A 6,026-nucleotide genomic window follows, 5' to 3' on the forward strand; every position below is an offset into this window, starting at 1 on the left:
TTCACACGGCAGTCTTGATGTTAAACTTGACGTCGCAGATGACCACAGCAGAGCAGGACTGGATGTATCAACGGTGCCTCGTAGCAGCAGTGGTGTCAGAGAGTCGTAGAAGCGGGTTGCTTGTTTGCAGAACAGGTGAATCCCGTCTTCCATCATTGCTCACGTCATCTCAGGCGTTTCTTGATGTCACCAGGTTACTAGGCCTTAAACACCAACTGTGTATACCCTCGTATCGCCGACTTTAGGCCAAAGGAGGCAATTTTGCGACCTTCTATGGCGAGTCCCGGCACTCTGTATGGAGACCGTACCTTCCACCTGTGACCGCCTTAGTCCCGCGTTCCTGTTGCTTCAGATGACGTAATCATCAGTCATCTGGCAAAACTCTTGAATACTGCTACTTGCTTTCCATTTTCTTGACCTCTCCTCCAACACTGCTGGAATGGCTGCAGTCTTGATGACGCAGCAGGTGGGTAGTGGTGATCTCGAGACAGCTACCCCGGCGTTGTATGGCACCTCCGGTGACTGCTATAATGTGGACAGCTCGCTGGCCCTGACAACCTCGTTAGTGGCGTGAGACGTTGGTCGAGTGACTCTTGGACAGTCACTCATCCCCAAAGTAACTTATGTATGGGTTACTGGGTCTGGTGGGGGGGGGAGGGCTTTGTGTAACGTGCCTCCCCCCTCGGTCTTTACAGACAAGGGTTCATGTGTAGCTGGAACAACTGGGTCGGTGTACCAATCAGACCTGGGAACAGAAAGACTCAACACAGCAGAATGCATAGATATACTCTGGGTTTGGTGGAGGTTGGTTTGGTGAATGCAACCATGAGGGAGGTTGGAGCGGACAGGGAGCCGGTCGGCCGAGCGGACAGCACGCTGGACTTGTGATCCTGTGGTCCTGGGTTCGATCCCAGGCGCCGGCGAGAAACAATGGGCAACGTTTCTTTCACCCTATGTCCCTGTTACCTAGCAGTAAAATAGGTACCTGGGTGTTAGTCAGCTGTCACGGGCTGCTTCCTGGGGGTGGAGGCCTGGTCGAGGACCGGGCCGCGGGGACACTAGAGCCCCGAAATCATCTCCAGATAACCTCTCCAGATGAGGTGGAACCCCAGAGCACGGTAAAAGCTGCTACCCGAGTTAAGTATAGTAATAGTTCACCTCATTGCCTCTCAGGAAAATCTAATGAATACTAAATTATACTAACCAAGGAAGTTACTTTACTGTATAGCGCGAGATCTCGTCACCATAGGGTGGCGAGACTGCACCTGACTACTGAGGAGCGATGACAGAGGGTCATCCTCATCCCCTGACTCGTCGGTGAAGCCATGAGTCAGCACTGTTGAGTCAGGAACTAGACCTGCAGAAGGCAGTTCTAATTCCTCTCTAGCATGATATTGTTTCAATTTATTTGCATGAATTGTCCTTTCCACCTGGTCCTCGAATACTCCTTTTATAACAAGATTAACCGGCCCCGCCCTTTTAACTACTCTATACGGACCTCGCCACTTCGGAGCTAGTTTCCTACTCTGATTGGCGGGCGCAGCCTCATTCACTCTCAATACGAGGCTTCCTTCCTTCAACTCAAGAGGGCGCACTTTCTTGTCAAAAAAATGAGATAAATGAGGTTGAGGTTGAAATGAAAATGAGGTTTCGTTGTTCCTTCTCGCTCCTCTACACAGAAGCACAGATGGGTATTCCTATGCCTGACTTTACTAAATTTACTCGTATTGGGTTAAGTTGAACAACCAATCTCTGTTGCACTGATTGACCCAGATGGTTGCATTCTTTTAACTGAAGTTAATTACACAAGCATCTTAGGGAAGAGCTATTTCCGATTACAAAATGGCTATTTGACTTTTGTGAAATACTGAATGTGGAAACTCTGATGACCCGTGAACGTCAAGGTCACTCCGCGCCAAGGTCTAGTCCCTGCTCGTGACGTCACGGATGGTGACTTACTCATTATCCTGACAATTAGGATACTCTTGACACTATAAACAGGAATACTATTGAATTTGAATGAAGACTAATTTCTCTAAATTACTGAATACCGTTGAATAATTCATTATACGAAACTATGAGACAAAGTCGCCAGTCATTTTGCCAATCCCCAGGGGATGCCCCCGCTCTAAGTCAGGTCCCTACAAATGGTTCCAACTTCCCACTCTCCCATGTGTAGAGAGAACATTCTGGATCATTACTACAACAAACTAGTTTGTTACAGCCTAATTAATAGCTATTAATCCTTCAGAATACGGTAATACCCTATCGACCCATAGACGTGTAGTCTTGATAATATATTTTAAATTAGCTTGTTCATTATCACTAAGTATAAGCTATTTATTTGGTTGTAGTTTAAGGCACACTCTAATGTCTACATTATCGAAAACGTATTCACTAACCGATGTAACATCCAACATTAGTTTGAAGCTGGTATTTACACCACTCTCTTACATATCTGTCATCCGCTGCTTCTCTCCAGCTGACACATTATTGAAATTGCCAGTTTCAATTTTCTTGGGTCAACACGATTAAAAAACAGTCCAAAATATCTTTCTTTTGTCCAAATAACAGGTTTTATGAGTAACAACAGTCGTAAGGCAGTCTTCAATCTTATTATAACAAATCAAATCATTGCTACTGAGTGTTTTACACCTCGTAACGTAACGTGACCAACTTGCACACACCATTCTCTCACCAAACAGCATTTTTTTAAGAGTACCGAGTGTTGTAAGGCCGTCTTCAATCTTATTCTACCAAATAAATATTACTGTGTGACTGTTTTAGTCCACATAACACAATGTAATGTAGAATGGAAAATCATTTTAATGTTGTCCAAAATAACATTTTTGAAATGTAAAGCATCTCTAGTCCATCTCCATTACATTCAACATCAAATACATATTACTGTGTGACTGTTTTAGTCCTTGTAACACAATGTAACGTAACGTGGAAATCAGCTATCCGCTGTCCAAAATATCATTTTTGAATTGTAAAGTAAGTCTTAGTCCATCTCAATCCATCTATTACCATATCAATATTACTGTGTGACTGTTTTAGTCCACATAACACAATGTAACGTAACGTGGAAATCAACATCTTTCTGCTGTCCAAAAAATCTTTCTTTTGTCCAAATAATAGGTTTTAAAAGTATCAACAGTTATAGTCAGCCTTCAATAGTAATATAACATGCGCAAAATCAAATGTTAACATTTGATTTAGCGCATGTTATATTACTATTGAAGGCTGACTGTGACTGTTGTTACCTTTAATACCTATTACTTAGACAAAAGAAAGATATTGTGAACAGAAGATAGCTGATTTCCACGTTACGTTACATTGTGTTACAAGGACTAAAACAGTCACACAGTAATATTGATATGGTAATAGATGGATTGAGATGGACTAAGACTTACTTTACAATTCAAAAATGATATTTTGGACAGCGGATAGCTGATTTCCACGTTACGTTACATTGTGTTACAAGGACTAAAACAGTCACACAGTAATATGTATTTGATGTTGAATGTAATGGAGATGGACTAGAGATGCTTTACATTTCAAAAATGTTATTTTGGACAACATTAAAATGATTTTCCATTCTACATTACATTGTGTTATGTGGACTAAAACAGTCACACAGTAATATTTATTTGGTAGAATAAGATTGAAGACGGCCTTACAACACTCGGTACTCTTAAAAAAATGCTGTTTGGTGAGAGAATGGTGTGTGCAAGTTGGTCACGTTACGTTACGAGGTGTAAAACACTCAGTAGCAATGATTTGATTTGTTATAATAAGATTGAAGACTGCCTTACGACTGTTGTTACTCATAAAACCTGTTATTTGGACAAAAGAAAGATATTTTGGACAGCAGAAAGATGTTGATTTCCACGTTATGTTACATGTGTTACAATGACTAAAACAGACACACAGTAATATTAACGTACTGGAACCCGTAGATGCAGGACCGGGACGTCCACCTCCTGGGGCTCATGCAGACCAGGCTCTGCTTCAGGAGGCTGGGGTCGTTCTTACCCTTGTTGGGGTAGTTCTTGTCCGGCCTTGACCACGGCGGTCTCCAGGTTTGGAAGTCTCTCTGCCCTCTTTCACCAATTCCGTGGTCAACCTCTGAACTCACAGTTCCTGCCACGGCGCTGGAACCAATCGTATTGGCGTTCACCTTTTCATTGGGGAATTTCGGCTCTGTGAAGATGGGGGACCTGCTGCCTGGGTAACAGCTCCCCCTCCATATCAACCTACCCTGGCTTTGCGCCCTAGTGAGGCCACTCCAGAGTGCAACACTCAGACTGATGGATGCCTACATTATGTTACACTATGTGACCTTCGTAACACTAATAATGTTTGGTGACTGTTAGACTGAAGACGGAGTAAACAGGTTTTTCTTTAAAAATGGTATTTGGACTGAGAAATTGGTGTTTCCCTGTTGATCACGTTACGTAACAAGGTGTAAAACACACAGTAACATTGATTTTGGATTTGTTATAATAATAATAAAATTGAAGACTTCCTTACTTGTCAGGCCTCGAGGACGACCGCCCCAGTGGCCCATGTTCTTGGAAGAGACACATCCCGCCAAACACACACCGAAACTACGACGTTTGTACAACGTTCGAACAAGTTTTAACACCTCCTAACCAGTTATAACAACCAATATAGCAAGTTGTAACAACGTTCTAATACGTCATAAACACGTTGAGCCAAGATGTATCAACTTTATTACAAGTTGTAACAAGCGGAAAATAGAGACAGTTTCGGTTTGTGTTTCCAGGGATATTTCTTATTCATGTCCTATATGATTCAGTAATGATTGTTCTACCTTGATAATAAAAATATATACCTACACTTATACCTGTGTTAAGTTATGTTTACCAGTCATTGAATAAAGTATTAGGAGTGGTAAATATTATGTTTCATTGCCCCGTCTTGATAACAGCCTAGTGGTTCACCATCTTATACCAAGTAAATGAAAGATGTAGGGAACATATCTTCCCACATTGGGGTTGAGGTAGTCTAACCCCTTAATGTCACTGTTAACACGTGAGAGGGGACTAAGAAAGATGACCTGCTGATTAGACGATGATGGCGACGTCTGGGCGCCGGGCGCTAACGAGACAAATGTCACACAGCGCTAAATGCCTCAAGGTTGTCTTAGCCATCATCATCGGAGCGAAGGTCGGTCGGTCTGAAACTAACTGTCTAAGAGAGAACTTATTCGGACATGATGATCATATAATTATTATTATTAACTTTTAAAATTGGCAAACTATAAACTAAGCTTGATGATAGAAGCTAATTAGAGACCGCTAAATATCTGTTTGAAATTCGCTCTACCACGAAGATGATGGAAACGCTCATCCCACTCAGCTAGTGTTGTCTAAAGTGCGAACATGGCTGGATATAACGCTGTAGGCCTAAAAGTCCCATTAGAACACTATACTGCTGCTGTTAGTGAGGCTTTTCCTAAAGTATCTTCTCCCTGATTGGTAGAATCAACAATTTCAAGCAGACAAACGGTGGGTGTATTACCTGTGAATTCTTGGGTGAATAATAAGTTTACAGACACCTATCTGGAATTCATCATCAAGGGAGTAAATGGTCAGCTGGTGGACTTATGATCTATTGCTTTGAAGTTGTCTATTATTCTTACTGAAGAAGATGGAGCAACACCTTCAGGAGAAGCTAAAAACATCTCATTGCTGAATAGATTGTCGCAAACTCTATTAAAATCTGCTTTTGTGTATTTAAACGAAACAATAGTAGAAACCTGCTCCTTATTCTCATTCTGGTCGTACATGTCGTACGTAAAGCAGTTATCTTCGATTTCTGGGTGTAAGGCTACGGGCTATGATAAACTGTCTCAGCTTTTTAATCATGTTGATCCTATCAAAATTGAACCTGGCTATTTCACTAATGTGTCAGAAGATAAAGAAGCCATATCTGTCATCTGTTAATGACAGACATGAAAGAGAGCGGTGTAAATATCTGGTTGATACCTGGTTGAT

Source organism: Procambarus clarkii, chromosome 32, assembly GCF_040958095.1.
Source record: "Procambarus clarkii isolate CNS0578487 chromosome 32, FALCON_Pclarkii_2.0, whole genome shotgun sequence".
In the NCBI taxonomy this organism is placed as follows: domain Eukaryota; kingdom Metazoa; phylum Arthropoda; class Malacostraca; order Decapoda; family Cambaridae; genus Procambarus; species Procambarus clarkii.